This window comes from Bubalus kerabau, chromosome 17, assembly GCF_029407905.1.
Source record: "Bubalus kerabau isolate K-KA32 ecotype Philippines breed swamp buffalo chromosome 17, PCC_UOA_SB_1v2, whole genome shotgun sequence".
Classification (NCBI taxonomy): Eukaryota; Metazoa; Chordata; class Mammalia; order Artiodactyla; family Bovidae; genus Bubalus; species Bubalus kerabau.
The window spans coordinates 62,973,187-62,989,136 of record NC_073640.1 but is presented as its reverse complement, the minus strand read 5'-3'; the positions used below and the strand labels follow the sequence as shown (position 1 = coordinate 62,989,136).

The window sequence follows — 15,950 nt, the reverse complement described above, 5'->3', positions numbered from 1 at the left end:
TCTGTGGTCTCGGGTCACTTCGGACCTTCCTAATCCCCCAGCCTTTCCTCCCCAAGTAAATTCAGTTGTTACCTTGAGAGGCCCGTGGTCTAATTTCCTTTCAGTGTAAAATCATGAGGTAACATATATCGTGCACGAAATATATAGTAATTTATAGGGGGAAAGTCATTATAATTGAGACATGGCACTTGATAATTTTGTAAATATACCAAAACACTTGTTCAGGAGCTAGCTTAGAATTTCATCTTTGCAACTGGTGGTGGCGCTGGAGTTCTTTCTCGAGTGTTAAGGAGGCGTCCTTTCCTGGTTTATATGACCAGGGTAATAAATTGACTACAGAGACTCTTCACTTTAGGAGATTATTTTCAGTGATGCTGGTTACTGGTATGAGCTCCAGAATCAAAGAAAAATATAAAACGGTCTCTATCCTCAGACATTTCCGACTCTTTGAGACCCCATAGAGTGTAGCCCGCCAGGCTCCTGTGTCCACGGGATTTCCCAGGCAAGAATACTGGAGTGGGTTGCCATTTCCTAATCCTGGGGATCTTCTGACTTAGGGGTAAAACCCCCATCTCTTGCATCTCCTTCATTGGCAGGAGGATTCTTTACCACTGAGCCACCTGGGAAGCCTCTTTGGTCTGATACTAGTGTTTTATTTGAATTAAAGGAGTGAGTTTTGGTTGGTAGTTTTCCAGTCAGTGAGACCCAGTGTGGATAATGCTGAATTATGGACTGCTGACAAGTGCAGTGGAAAGGGGTGTATAATAGTGGGAAAATATCTTAAGAGATCGGAGAATCTGAAGACATTTGAGGGATAGTTTTAGATTTTGTGCATCAAGGTTGACTGTCAGTGCTACACTAAACCTATGATTATGTGGGGCAGGTGGACAAGGAGCAGCAGTTAGCTTCAAGTAATGAGGCCTGGTTATTTGTGGGAATGTTGTTGGTGGAATATTGTCAGAGATAAAAAAAAAACTGGTTGAAAATGCTTCTAGCTAACAGACCTTTGATAGAGTTGAGTAGGAGTGGGTTGTCTTCATTAATTAAAATTAATCAGAGAAGGGAGGTTGTCCTAGAATTGTGAAGCCAGTGACACGAGTGCTGTACACAGCTGCGTGGGATGTAGTCAGGGTTATTAATAGGCTCAGGTCTTGGTGTGCAACATGTGGGCTGATTGGATAATTAGATCTTAAGAATGGAAGCCTGTGAGGATTGGTAATCCTGTTAATGGGAGACTTCATAATGAGGGCTGTAGTGGGGAAACTCACTGCTTTCAGAGGTTTATCTACTCAGAGTGGGGGATACTGATTTTACTCAGGTTAGAGTGGCCAGAAGCTTTGGAATCTAAGGGGCTATGAAGGAGGCCCCGCTTCCTTAAAGAGCTGGGGTATCTTCCAGTTAGGTCAGTCAAGGACAACAGGCGGCAGTGAGATTGGGGCCTTTCTCTGTGACTTCTTCACTGAGCTCAATCGAGCCAAATCTCAAGGACCTTTAAAACTTTATGATATCCCAGTTCCTGGCATGTTTTCCCAGGAGGGCCAGTTTCTTGGTCTCCATACTGAGTGCCCAGTGCCCTTGCATTTGTGGCTTGTGTGTTTTCTGTGTGTTGCGCAGGCCCAGTGGTCTCTACTGTTTAGCCCTGTTGCTCAACAGAGCACAGAAAAGTGGTGAAAACATGTGGGAAAGTGGAGAGGAAGCTATCAGGGGTCTAGGAGAGTTGTGAGAGGAGGCAGGTTTCGGCCTCTGGATGAGCCCTATGAATGGTGTATGCGTGTTTTGCAAGCATAGTGGTGTGACCCAGTTCAAGCTCGTTCTGTGAGAGAGGCCAGTGCTTCGGGGAGACGACTTCTTGAGGCAAACAATGGGACTTCATTTTGAAAACCAGCCAACCAAAAAGATGGCTAACTAATATCTCAAAATAGCCATCTTGTTGGTGTCTGGATGCCAGATTCTTTTCTGAAACTAGAGAAAGAAGCAGTGAGGAAATAAAGTCAGAAGGGAGGGTCGAGAGGGAGAGGCAGTGGGGAAGTAAGGTAAAAAGGGCCATCAGTCTTGCAGTACATCTCGGGGACAGCCAGCCTTCTGTGTTCATCTCTTCTTTCCTGCTGCCATTCACATGTTGGGAGGTCAGAGTATCTCCCTGTGAGTTCAACAAAGGCACTTTAGTTTAACAGTCAGGGCAAGAGGTAGGGTCCTCTGAGGCCAGCCATTATGGATGATTACAATAACCACAGCAGTGAGAAGCAAGGCAAAGAAACCGTTCCAACTTGGAATCAGAATTGGCTCTTCCCTGCAACAGTTGTGGGATCACGTTGTGTGGAACTGTTGACAAGGGTGGTCTCAGTTTTGACTGGAGGACCTGGATGTGGGCTGATGGCTAATTGTGGGTTGCCTGGAAGGGTGGGCATGCCATAGTGTCTTAGCTCAGTTTCCTTGGGACACAGATAGTGTGACTGAGGTTTGTCTGCGTTGGTTGATTGGGAAGGTCATGATCACACCTGTGGAGGAAGGAAGGAAGTGGAATTGGGAAGAGGACTGTTACCCTGCAGTGTGTTAGAATCAAGACCTGAGCTGAGCCCACAGGGAGGGATGGGTGCATTGGTCCTGGAGGTGGGATCCAGAAGTTTCCCCACAGCATTGACATGGAGTGGATTTTGTGATGTCTTTTGGAAGGGCAAGAATCACTATAGCTTAAAATAACTGTTGGTAAAATCCCAGAGATGATATTGTTGGTTACTTTTAGTATTTTCTGTTATTTTGAATTGTAATGAAGAAGGTTTCTGATGGATTTGGAAGGGAAAAAAGACCTTGGAGTGTATCTTTGGAAGTTGTTGAAGTCTCACTAGGACATGTGCATCAGCCTACACATCTTCTTTTTATTATTAGAGTTTGGAGATGACAGTTTTTGGGCTGGCTGAGGTCACTGTGGGAGAAAGCAATGGCACCCTACTCCAGTACTCTTGCCTGGAAAATCCCATGGACAGAGGAGCCTGGTAGGCTGCAGTCCATGGGGTCTCGAAGAGTCGGACACGACTGAGTGACTTCACTTTCACTTTTCACTTTCATGCATTGGAGAAGGAAATGGCAACCCACTCCAGTGTTCTTGCCTGGAGAATCCCAGGGACGGGGGAGCCTGGTGGGCTGCCGTCTATGGGGTCGCACAGAGTCGGACACGATTGAAGCGATTTAGCAGCAGCAGCTGCAGCAGAGGTCACTGTGACTGATAAGAAGCTGTCTTGAATCCGGTTTGCTGCTCGGGCGCCTTCATGTGTATTATTCCATCATAAATGCATGAGTTATTAAGCCTTGGCATCTTTCTGGGGATTGCACAGCACGATGGATGGATTATTACTGAATGTGTGGAGAGTGTGTTGAACCAAATGAAATTTCATAAAGGTCTTTCAACCTAGAAGGAAAATGGTGCTAAACTTTGATGGCAGAGGGATTTCATTAGGGAGGGGCCATTAAATCTCAGGATGTAAGGAAAGCTCGGGCTCCCCAGGTGGTGCTAGTGATAAAGAATCACCTGCCAATGCAGGAGACGTAAGAGACATGGGTTTGATCCCTGAGTCGGGAGGAGGGCATGGCAACCTACTCCACGGGCAGAGGAGTCTGGTGGACTACAGTCCATAGCGTCGCAAAGAGCCAGACGTGACTGAAGTGACTTAGCTCACGGGCACAGGGAAGGATTATTCGTAGACTCCGAGGACCATCAGCTCCATAGCAACCTGTAGTACAAAGGCTTATTCTGGAGATGATGCAGCTGCTATTTCTTGCTGCCAGTGCAGTAGGGTTCTCTCCATGTCTTTCCAAATCACGTGCATGTGCCACATACTTACACAATACAGATAAACAGGAACTCTTGTGAGTGGTTGGTGGCAATGTAAATAGTACATGGAAAATAGTACGGAGGTTCCTCAAATATTAAAAAGAGAACATGCATAGGATCTCAGAGTCTCACTTCTGATTTTATACCCAAAGGAAGCAGAATCATTATATTTTTTAAAATATTTATTTATTTGACTCCAATGGGCCTTAGTTGTGGGTCACGAGATCTATCCTGGCGGGGGGGGGCTCTGGAGTATGCCGGCTCTGTCTTTGCGGTACCTGGGCTTAGTTGCTCTGCTGAATGTGGGATCTTACATCCCCAACCAAGGATTGAACAAGGATTGAGTCCCCTTTGTTGCAAGGCAGATTCTTAACCTGGAATTCCTGTGACCACCAGGAATGTCCTGTGAAAAATCAGTATTTTGAAGGAGTTACTGCATTTGTATCGGAGAAGGCAATGGCACCCCACTCCATTACTCTTGCCCGGAAAATCCCATGGACAGAGGAGTCTGGTAGGCTGCAGTCCATGGGGTTGCTAAAAGTCAGACATGACTGAGTGACTTCACTTTCACTTTTTACTTTCCTGCATTGGAGAAGGAAATGGCAACCCACTCCAGTGTTCTTCCCTGGAGAATCCCAGGGACGGGGGAGTCTGGTGGGCTTCTGTCTATGGGGTCGCACAGAGTCGGACACGACTGAAACGACTTAGCAGCAGCAGCAGCACTGCATTCGTATAATCAATATTTCTTTATTCACAACAATCATTTTGCTTCAAATAACACAGTTTTATCTGATTTCAGTTCTTCATAACAGAACCTAGGAATGCCCCAAAAGGCTCTCAAGGTTGAAAGAATCTATTAGAGTTTCTTTTCATGGTGAAATCAAAGAATAGTTAATTTGGGGATTATATACTAATAATTTGCATGGAGCTTTTATAGACTCTGGCCCCCTAAAACCTACTCCCCTGTTTATGAATGTTCCTGTATGATATTTCCCTATGTCCTCTTTTGTTGCCAAATAAAACCATTAGTATGCGCCTGATTTACATGAAGTGAAAATAGAAAAATAAACATGTAAACTATTAGGAAATAAACTTCAGAACTAAGGTTAAAAGTGGTATCTCTTTTTGACCTTGGAGAATTCTGAAATAATTTATTTGTGATTATTTATTTATTATTGGCTGAACAGTTGTGGCTCAGGGGCTCAGTGGCTCCACAGCATGTGGGAATTTCCTGGACCAGGCATTGACCCCTCGTCTCCTCCATTGGCAGGCCGATTCCTTATCCCTGAGTCACAAGGGAAGTCCCAGATATCATTGAGAATGCAGACTACATGGTGGCATTTTTTTGTTTGTTTGATAAACCAGAAATTTCATACATTCAATCCTCAACATTTTTGTTCTTGTTACTTTGAAGTCACCGAAAGCACAAGAATGAACCAAACCCAAAGTTTAGTTTGGATACTGGCACAGATGATATGTTATGAGAAGGTTTGTTAACTGATGAAGCTTTCTAGTTGGAGCACTATAGACTTCCAACCTGATGGGAATTTCTCAGCCTGCCCATATAGGCAGCATACGAAGCAGTTGGTTTAAAGTCTAAAGGTATCAGTTGTCAAACATGGAGAAACCACAGTGAGACTGTTTAACAAAACACTGAATGTTTACTCATGCTATGAATTTGTTACATTCCTTTTCCTGCTGTACAGATATGTTCCATTGTTCTATATGGTTGTTGAAGATGGTAGTAAATTACTATTTATCTGTTTTACTAAACAGAAAAATTTCTATTTACTATCTGTTGCTTAAGACATTTTTACACTAGCCTAATGAACAGTAATGTTTAGAAATATTTAATATTAATACTAAATAGAAGTCCAGTTTTCCAAAGCGTATTAAAATGTTGATGTAACATTATAGAAATAATAAATATGCTCCATAGTTCATTGTCAGCTGTAGTAGAATTTCCTTTTTCTTGAGTTTTTTTTTTTTTTTTTTTTTTAATATTGTGATGGGTTTTGCCATACCTCAACATGAATCGGCCATAGGCATTCATGTGTCCCCTCCCTCCTTCCCCACCCTATCCCTTCAAGTTGTCACAGAGCAGTGGCTCTGGATGCCCAGTCATATATCAAACTCCCACTGGCTATCTATTTTACATATGGTAATATGCATGTTTCAATGCGATTCTCTAAAATCATGCTACCCTATTTCTTTTGTTTTTTCAAGTTTTTCCTTAGCGTTATTTTTTCTGTCCACATGTTGTGACTGAGATTTAAAGTTTAATTTACATTTCTTCTCTGCCTTACACTAACAAATACATAAGTAGGTGGGTTATTTTGAGACTTTTGTAATGTGAAAATGCACAGAAGACAATGACAGGGAATATAGTAGCTGCCCTATAAACATGAAGAAAGTTCCTTTAGGACTTGAGTTCAGTCAGTTAATACACATAGAAATATTTATAAATAGTGCAAAGTTGGTGATAATTTTGGTGAAACTAAATTGTAATGTCTTCTCAAGATGTTATTTTGTACTCTGCTCTGTTGTCCACATCTGACGGAGGTTTTAGAAACAACAAAGAAAAGAGAGAATATATAATTTTTAAATAAAAACTAAAACTGCCTAATTACTGTCAAGTGATCTAGTAATTTTTGACATTCCATTATGTTGAGGAAGTATTCACTTATAATGTTATATGTATATGACATATTATGATGTAAACAAGTTTTTCTCAAAAGTATTTGAAGCTATGTCATCATAAGCATCATAAGTATGGAACAGAAACAGTTTCTATAAAGAAGAATGCACTTCTCATTACAGGAAATTTTTTCTCTCTTCTTTAATAACTTTTAAAATTTATTTTTGGCCGTGCTGGGTCTTCACTGTGCTCCTGGCTTTTCTCTCCTTTCGGAGAGCAGGGGCTATACATTCTGTACATAAAATATATAAAAGTGGCTGGTGTTTGGTTGGAGACTGGCATTCTGAATCTCCTTGTTTTGGTCAGTCCAGATCACTCAGTGTCTTTTTTTCTTTCCGCTGTGCTGAGCCTTTCTCTGTGCAGCGGAGAGAACTGCACATGGGCTTTCTATAGTTGCAGCAAGCAGGAACTACTCTTAATTGCTGTGCTGGTTTCTCACTGCTATAGCTACTCTTGTTGCAGAGCACAAGCTTTAGAACACAGGCTCAGTACTTGTGTTGCTTGGGCTTAGTCGCTCCAAGGCACATGGTATCCTCCCAGACCAGGGATCAAATCTGTGTCCCATGCATTGGCAGGCAGATTCTTTATCACTGGACCACCAGGGAATTGTCACTGAGTGGCTTTCAACTGAGCAAATCCCAGTATCTTTCAACCAGGATACTCCTGTGTCTTTTAACCGTTAATACCCTGCGAAATAAAATTTGGGGTCATCACCCCATAACTGGGAGATCTGAAAACCAGGAGAGACCCCCCTAAACTTAACTGGACTTCCTGAGGAGGACGATGGGCCCAAGGGGCTGTTACTGATTTACCAAGGCTACTATGTCGGAAGCTCAGAATGGTACCCGTTTTGCTCCAGCCTGCATTCCCCTCAGGGTGCATTGTCGTTGGGCTGCTGCAGTGACTAATAAGCTTGATCTTTGAAGAAGTGAAATGTCAAGATATTTTTCTCCTTATAGGTGTTTACTAAGAGCTGTGTGTTTCACATTCCAGCTTGTCATCCCTACACAAAGCCAGTTCTTGTTTATTTAAACTGCTTAAATTAATTCTAATTGCAGGAATATTTCTGGGTCCAGCCGCCACCCCACATCAACCCCTACCCACCACCAGCCCGGGCACCACACCAGGTTTCAGTTCCCATACTGAACTGCTTCAGCCTCATCAGCAGGAATCCTGTTAAGAGGAAACCTTACTCTCCAATGCAATTGTCCCACGGAATTTTAAGTTTTTACTTTAAAACTGTTACAGTTATGAGGAATCAATGATGCAACACAAGAGGGGAAAGACCCTCATGTACTTCTAAACCCTGACAAGATACCTGGGAACCAAAAGGAAGAACACAGCAGGGGTCCTCTTGGCCTTGCTCGGCCCCGCTGGCTCTGCCCCTCACACGCCCAGGCGAGGCGCAGGGCGTGTCCTACGCCCCCCCCCCCCACCTTCGCTGTGGCATTCTTCTGATACCAATGGCTGAGGAGTCGCGCATCCTCGCTTCGACGCAAGCGATTCTACAGCCAATTCCGGAAGCTGAGACTTAGTAGACGCAGTCGACCATTGGAAACGTCAGGTACTTGTTTTTGGTTTTGTTGTTAAGCTGCGCCTGTGGGGTCCCCTCTTCTCCCTATCTGTAGTCTCCAGTCACTTCACACCTCCCTATTCCCCGACCCCTTCCTCTAGCCCAAATAAATTCAGCTGTTGGCTGTGAGAGGCCCAGAGTCTAATTTCCTCTCGATGTAAGATCCTGAGGTAACACATACAGTGCACGAAATACGTAGTAATTTATAAGGAAAAAGTCATTTTAATTATGACGTGGTACTTGATAATTTTATAAGTATCAAATCACGTCTTCAGGAACTAGTTGAGAATATCAGCTTTGGGACTGGTGCTTGACCTGAAGTTCTTTCTCGAGTGTTAGGGAGGCATATTACTGTCCTTTTCTGTTTTACATGAACATGGTAGTAAACTGACTACAAAGACTTCATTTTAGGAGATTATTTTCAGTGATGCTGGTTACTTGTATGAACATTAGAATCAAAGAGAAATATAAAATGGTCGCAGTGCTCAGTCAGATCTCTTTGAGATCCCCAGGGACTGTAGCCCACCAGGCTCCTGTGTCCATGGGATTTCCCAGGCAAGAATACTGGAGTGGGTCGTTGTTAAGTCGCTCAGTCCTGTCGGACTCTTGGCAAGCCTATGGACTGCAGCAGGCAGGGTTCCCTGCCCTTCACCATCTCCGGAACTTGCTCAAACTCCTGTCCATCGAGTCCGTGATGACATCCAACAATCCCATCCTCTTTTCCGCCTGCCTTCCATCTTTCCCAGCATCAGGGTCTTTTTCAATGAGTCGGCTCTACACATCAGGTAGCCAAAGTATTGCAGCTTCAGATTCAGCATCAGTCCTTCCAGTGAATATTCAGGGTTGATTTCCTTTAGGATTTGTTATGGGAAAATGAGAATCCAGAGTCGCAAAGCACACCTCGGAAGACACTCAAGACAGTGGAGTACCTTTTATTACCCCAGCACGTCCCAGGGGAATCCGTTCCAAACAAGGACCCCAACATTTGCTAGAGATTCGGTTTTATACCCCTCACTAAGTGAGCATTTGCATGTTCGCAACTTTTTTTTGATGTATATAATTTAGTTTTACAACCTGTAGGTGTAGGGAGACTAACAATTAAGGTTAAAGGGGAACAGTAATTATGTTTCAAAGGGGATATCTTCATTGTTAATCTAACCAGGGCAGCCTGACCTTAACTCCAATCTTTGCCATCTGTGGGGAGAGAGGTCTCGAAGGAGACCTGGTTTTACTTTAAGGATGGTTTCCTCATTCTTGGGCAAAGTTCAGGCCCAGTTTACCTAATGTCTTAAGATGGCTGACAGGCCTCAAGATGGAGTTCTTCCTGCTCTCCTAAAAGCAGCCCCAAGAGATTGATGGTCCTAGATGACTCGCCTTGCTGTCCAAGGGACTCTCGAGAGTCTTCTTCAGCACCACAGTCCAAAAACATGAATTTTTCTATGTTCAGCCTTCTTTATGGACCAGCATTCAAAAAGCAAAACTTTGATTCTAATTTTTATATCATAGGCTCTTCAGATAAAACATTCATTTGCTTAAGCACTGCATAAGAACATTATAAAATTTTTATTTTCTAGTGTTCCCCTTACATAATTGTTGAAATGGAGATGATCTGTAATGTATACATAGTATTTAAGTCGTGAATAATGTTGATAATGCCATTTATCTTGTTTTAAAAATTGTCCACAAAAATATCTTCTTACCTATTTACACCTCTCATACAGAGGGTTACCATATGCAGCTGTTTTTGGTTAGATGCCACATCCAAGACTCAACGGCAGTATGTTACATGGCAGGTTAAAGCAAAATTAAAAAACCCATGAATTTAATTTGAAACTGTATATGATATTACATATTTGCTAGGAATTTGATATTTGGAGAGAAGAAAATACAGTCGACCCTTTGTATATGCATATCCATGGATTCAATCAAAGCATGGAAAATATTTGGCGAAAAAATTCCATGATATTCCAAAAAACACAACTTGAATTTGCCACTTATCTCAACTATTTCCATAGCACTTATATTATATCTGAGCTTCCCTGGTGGCTCAGATAGTAAAGAATGTGCCTGCATTGCAGGAGACATGGTTTGATACGTAGGTCAGGAAGATCCCCTAGAGAAGGAAATAGCCACCCACTCCAGTATTCTTGCCTGGAGAATTCCCGGTACAGAGGAGCCTGGCGGACAGAGGAGTCTGACTCCATGGGGTCGCAAAGAGTCGGACACGACTGAGCTACTAACATTATGTTATTTTGAGTATAGGGACCTTTGTTGTCAGTGTGATGCCTTTGCTTTTTAACTTCCAGGAAGCAGATGTCTTTTAATTTCCTGCAGTCGAGCTTCCTCAGAGATTACACTATTGAATTGTTCGGCCCCGCCCGCCTCACCTTCCCAAGGTGCAGGGCAGACCCGACTTCCTTCCCTCCACGACAGCTTGTCTCCTCTTCCTCAGGCCGCCCCCACCATTTCACTGCCGGTCCGCGCAGCTTCCCACATCCGGAAGCGGAGAATCGGCGGTGCAGCTGTCTCAGCAGCGCGGCGTGAGTTTCTCTCTTAGTCGCACGTGCCGCTCTCATTCGGCTTCCCTTGGTACCCCGGGTCTGAGGCTCTCTGCTGATTCTAAATCCCCGCGCCCGCCCCACCAACCCCAGCAAATTCAGACGTCTCCGTGAGCGGTGAAGGGGTGCCTCCCTTTTGGTGTAGTCTGCACTAAAGCCCGTTCCTGCTTTTAGAACTTGGAAACGCTGCGTTTCGCACCTCCTTCCAGTCTTAAAACCATTTACTGTCCCCTCTGCACTTCCTGCACCGCATAAAATTCTCTTCCATGAGGTGGGTATTTATGCTCCTCAGTCCTCAGCCTCGCCTTCTCTGCCCCTGGAAGCCACGTCCCCTCCCAGGTCCTGGGATTCTGGGGAGCGCGCCCCGCTCCTGAGACCCACTCCGTCTCAGCGTCCATATCTTCTCGGGCGTTGTCTTCATAATGACCTTTCCCCTGATCCTGTGTTGGGGTGGGTGACCTGGGCCAACCACTTGACCCCCGTGGTTCTTCCATCCCAAATTCCACCAGCTGAAATTTGGCTCTTGCAGGAGGAGGGCTTCTTATTCAGCCGCCATTCCAGTAAATAGTGGGGTAGGGTGGGGTGGGGTGGGGTGTCATGAGAAGCAAAGACATCGACTGCGAGAGAAATAGAAAACTGAAAAAAGCCTGAGGAAGAATCGATGACAAGAGAATTGGTGAGGAACTTGCAAAGAGACGGAAACAAGAAAGAGGAATTCTTGAAGGTTGCGGGTAGGCAAGGACAGAAGTTTAGAAAAAAGCAGGATCTCCAGAGAGTTAAAGGTGAGCAAAATAGGAAGGTGTTGTTCAGTCCGAGTCTTTGCGACCCCTATATCTCTCAGAGTTTGCTCAAATTCATGTTCATTGAGTCCAGTTCAGTTCAGTTCAGTCGCTCAGTCGTGTCCGACTCTTTGCGAACCCATGAATCGCAGCACGCCAGGCCTCCCTGTCCATCACCAACTCCCGGTGTTCACTCGGACCCAGGTCCATCGAGTCAGTGATGCCATCCAGCCATCTCATCCTCTGTCGTCCCCTTCTCTTCCTGCCCCCAATCCCTCCCAGCATCAGAGTCTTTTCCAATGAGTCAACTCTTCACAAGAGGTGGCCAAAGTACTGGAGTTTCAGCTTCAGCATCATTCCTTCCAAAGAAATCCCAGGGCTGATCTCCTTCAGAATGGACTGGTTGGATCTCCTTGCAGTCCAAGGAACTCTCAAGAGTCTTCTCCAACACCACAGTTCAAAAGCATCAATTCTTCGGCGCTCAGCCTTCTTCACAGTCCAACTCTCACATCCATACATGACCACAGGAAAAACCATAGCCTTGACTGGACAAAACTTTGTTGGCAAAGTAATATCTCTGCTTTTGAATATGCTATCTAGGTTGATCATAGGTTGGTCATAACTTTTCTTCCAAGGAGTAAGCATCTTTTAATTTCATGGCTGCAGTCACCATCTGCAGTGATTTTGGAGCCCCCCCAAAATAAATTCTGACACTGTTTCCACTGTTTCCCCATCTATTTCCCATGAAGTGATGGGACCGGATGCCATGATCTTCGTTTTCTGAATGTTGAGCTTTAAGCCAACTTTTTCACTCTCCACTTTCACTTTCATCAAGAGGCTTTTGAGTTCCTCTTCACTTTCTGCCATAAGGGTGGTGTCATCTGCATATCTGAGGTTATTGATATTTCTCCCAGCAATCTTGATTCCAGCTTGTGCTTCTTCCAGCCCAGCGTTTCTCATGATGTACTCTGCATAGAAGTTAAATAAGCAGGGTGACGATATACAGCCTTAACGTACTCCTTTTCCTATTTGGAACCAGTCTGTTGTTCCATGTCCAGTTCTAACTGTTGCTTCCTGACCTACATACAGATTTCTCAAGAGGCAGATCAGGTGGTCTGGTATTCCCATCTCTCTCAGAATTTTCCACAGTTAATTGTGATCCACAGAGTCAAAGGCTTTGGCATAGTCAATAAAGCAGAAATAGATGTTTTTCTGGAACTCTCTTGCGTTTTCAATGATCCAGCAGATGTTGGCAATTTGACCTCTGGTTCCTCTGCCTTTTCTAAAACCAGCTTGAACATCAGGAAGTTCACGGTTCACGCATTGCTGAAGCCTGGCTTGGAGAATTTTGAGCATTACTTTACTAGCATGTGAAATGAGTGCAATTGTGTGGTAGTTTGAGCATTCTTTGGCATTGCCTTTCTTTGGGATTGGAATGAAAACTGACCTTTTCCAGTCCTGTGTCCACTGCTGAGTTTTCCAAATGTGCTGGCATATTGAGTGCAGCACTTTCACAGCATCATCTTCCAGGATTTAAAATAGCTCAACTGGAATTCCATCACCTCCACTAGCTTTGTTCGTAGTGATGCTTTCTAAGGCCGACTTGACTTCACATTCCAAGATGTCTGGCTCTAGATGAGTGATTATCTTGGTCGTGAAGATCTTTTTTGTATAGTTCTTCTGTGTATTCTTGCCACCTCTTCTTAATATCTTCTGCTTCTTTTAGGTCCATACCATTTCTGTCCTTTATCGAGCCCATCTTTGCATGAAATGTTCCCTTGGTATCTCTAATTTTCTTGAAGAGATCTCTAGTCTTTCCCATTCTATTGTTTTCCTCTATTTTTTTGCATTGATTGCTGAGGAAGGCTTTCTTATCTCTTCTTGCTATTCTTTGGAACTCTGCATTCAGATGCTTACATCTTTCCTTTTCTCCTTTGCTTTTCACTTCTCTTCTTTTCACAGCTATTTGTAAGGCCTCCCCAGACAGCCATTGTGCTTTTTTGCATTTCTTTTCCATGGGGATGGTCTTGATCCCTGTCTCCTGTACAATATCACAAACCTGCGTCCATAGTTCATCAGGCACTCTATCTGTCAGATCTAGTCCCTTAAACCTATTTCTCACTTCCACTGTATAATCATTGAGCCCAGGGATGCTATCTAACCATCTGATCCTCTGCCCACCCTTTCTATAGCCTTCAGGTAGAGGGGCTGGGAATCAGGGGTCCCAAAGAAGGCGACAGTGGAGAGGCAGTTCACACAGAGAGCCCGCAAAGGGGATACAAGAGTTGGAACCTTGGCTTACAGAGCAATATCCTGCTGGGAGAGAAAGGGGACCCGTAGTGATCGGGCTTCCCTCGTGGCTCAGCTACTAAAGAACCCGCTGGCAATGCGGGAGACCTGGGTTCAATCCCTGGGTTGGGAAGATCCCCTGGATAAGGGAACAGCTACCCACTCCAGTATTCTGACCTGGAGAATTCCATGGACTACAGCCATGGGGTCGCAAGAGTCACAGGACTGAGCGACTTTGACTCACATCCAGTAATTGGAGGAGCTGAGAAAGCAAGCAAGGTGAAAGGAAGCATATCCACTTGGGAGTGCCAGAGAGTTGGGAGGAAGGGAGGGCAGAGATGGAGGAAGAAAGGCAGAAATTCATGGAGATTTAGGATCATCAGGGAGGTTGGATTAGAAGCATTTTACAGGGAACAGATGGCAGCGAGAGGCCAGATGGGAGTCAGGGAAGAAGTAGAGAGGAGGACAGCTGGAGAGCAGAGGGGAAGAGAAAGGGAGACGGAGAAAGAAGTAGGGACACAGATCAACTAAATGAAGTGGAAACAAGTAGTGTGCAGGTGGGGGAGAGGACTAGATCCAGGAAAGTGTTGAATTGGTTGGATAAGTATTATGAAGTTGTGATACATTGATTTTTGCCTTACCTCATAGGTCAGTCAGTAAAGAATCTGCCTGCAATGCAGGAGACCCAAGTTCAATTTCTGTGTGGGGAAGATCCTCTGGAGAAGGAAATGGCAACCCACTCCAGTATTCTTGCCTGGAGAATCCCATGGACAGAAGAGCGTCGCGGGCTACAGTCCATGGGATCGCAAGAGTCTGACACGACTTAGTGACAAAACCACCACATTGATTTTTGGCTTTAGGATCTAATAAATTTAAAACTTGTTTCTTTACATTATACGGATGAGAATTGCAAAACTTCTGTCTGTAAGGCTTGTGCCTTTTGTAATTATTTGTATTAAAAGATAACATCCATATGCAGAACTGACTGACTCTCTTACTACATAGTGCTTTTTCCAGGAACATTAAATATGTTCTTTGTGATCATTTTCCTTTTTGCTTTCTCCTTTCTGTACATTTAATTCTTTTTGTAGCTTGGGATAGATTAGATCATTCAGTACCAACTTTCTTGTAAAGAATTATTCGCTTCGGAAATAAGATTTGTTACCCTCCTGTAAATAGTTCATGTCATTGTTTTCTAAGTATGCTGTGTTCTCAAAAGTTTTTTTTTTTTTTTTTTTCACTTGACACCATAATTCAGTGGAAAAATTTTTAACAAGCTGATTCAGTTTAGCTCTGTTTTATGTTTATTTGAGGCCCATTTGCTGTTTATTCTTGATGTTATATTTTTGAAGCATTTTTCTGGTAACTAGTAAAGAGATATAGACTGTTTTGACGAGTACTTAGGAAGAATGTCAGTGATCTTTTATATTAAAGAGTCACGACCTAATTTAAGCCGTTTGTCTGATACTCCATTTTCCTCTCTTTTATGTGATCTGGTAACTAGTGAGCAAGGAGGTGATCTGATGATGTTTCCCTCGGGTCCAGAATCTGAGCAACAGTGACCGATGAAATGATTGGCCAAATCAGGTGTGTGACTGTGTGTGGCAGTTCTTCTTGGAGGGAGAGCCCAGTTGTTACTAGAATTTGAAATGGGTCCCAGTTTTGCAAAGTGAAAAAGGACAACAGTAGGATGGAGGCGGGAACATATGCTTAGAGTGAGATAGATTATCAGCAGATGTCTTCTATGAATAAGGGTCAATCTGCAGGGAGGCCTCCCACCTTCACTGGCTTCCCCATGTCCTCAGGGCAGCATCCTGACTCCTCAGATGGCTCCACAGTCCTTTGTCAGCCTCAGGTCACTGCCAGTGTCTCCAGCCTCATCCTGGGAGCTGACCCCGTTCTCATGGTCAGGCTGTCCTGGTCACATCCACTTAGTCCTTGCTCATAGACACCAAAACCTTCACTGTCTTGGATCTTAGTTTCTACACCTGTCTTTGGTCATTAATCACTGTGGCCCTTGCTCTTTCTGTTCTTTCAGGTCTAGGCCAGCGAGGTCTCCCTGTCTCTTTCTCATATTCTCTGTCACATTAACCAGGTTTACTGCCTCTATATTAATCACCTTCATCAGAAATGCCCTTGGCCTTTGACTGTTTGGAGTCTTTCCTCTTTTCCCTGCATTGAAGGATGCACCGTGTTCCTCTTCCTCCCTGGATGCTCACAGCAT

General features: G+C 44.0%; 1 protein-coding gene across 1 annotated transcript in view; it reads left to right on the top strand.

Annotated features, from left to right (window-relative positions):
• Positions 1-7,955: 7,955 nt before the first annotated feature.
• The window catches only part of LOC129631081 (zinc finger protein 665-like), a 33,360-nt gene continuing 25,365 nt past the window's right edge, over positions 7,956-15,950 (top strand). The window contains exon 1 of the mRNA XM_055551856.1: positions 7,956-8,091. The gene's annotated coding sequence lies outside the window, so the exon portion shown is untranslated. The remainder of the gene's footprint in view (positions 8,092-15,950) is intronic.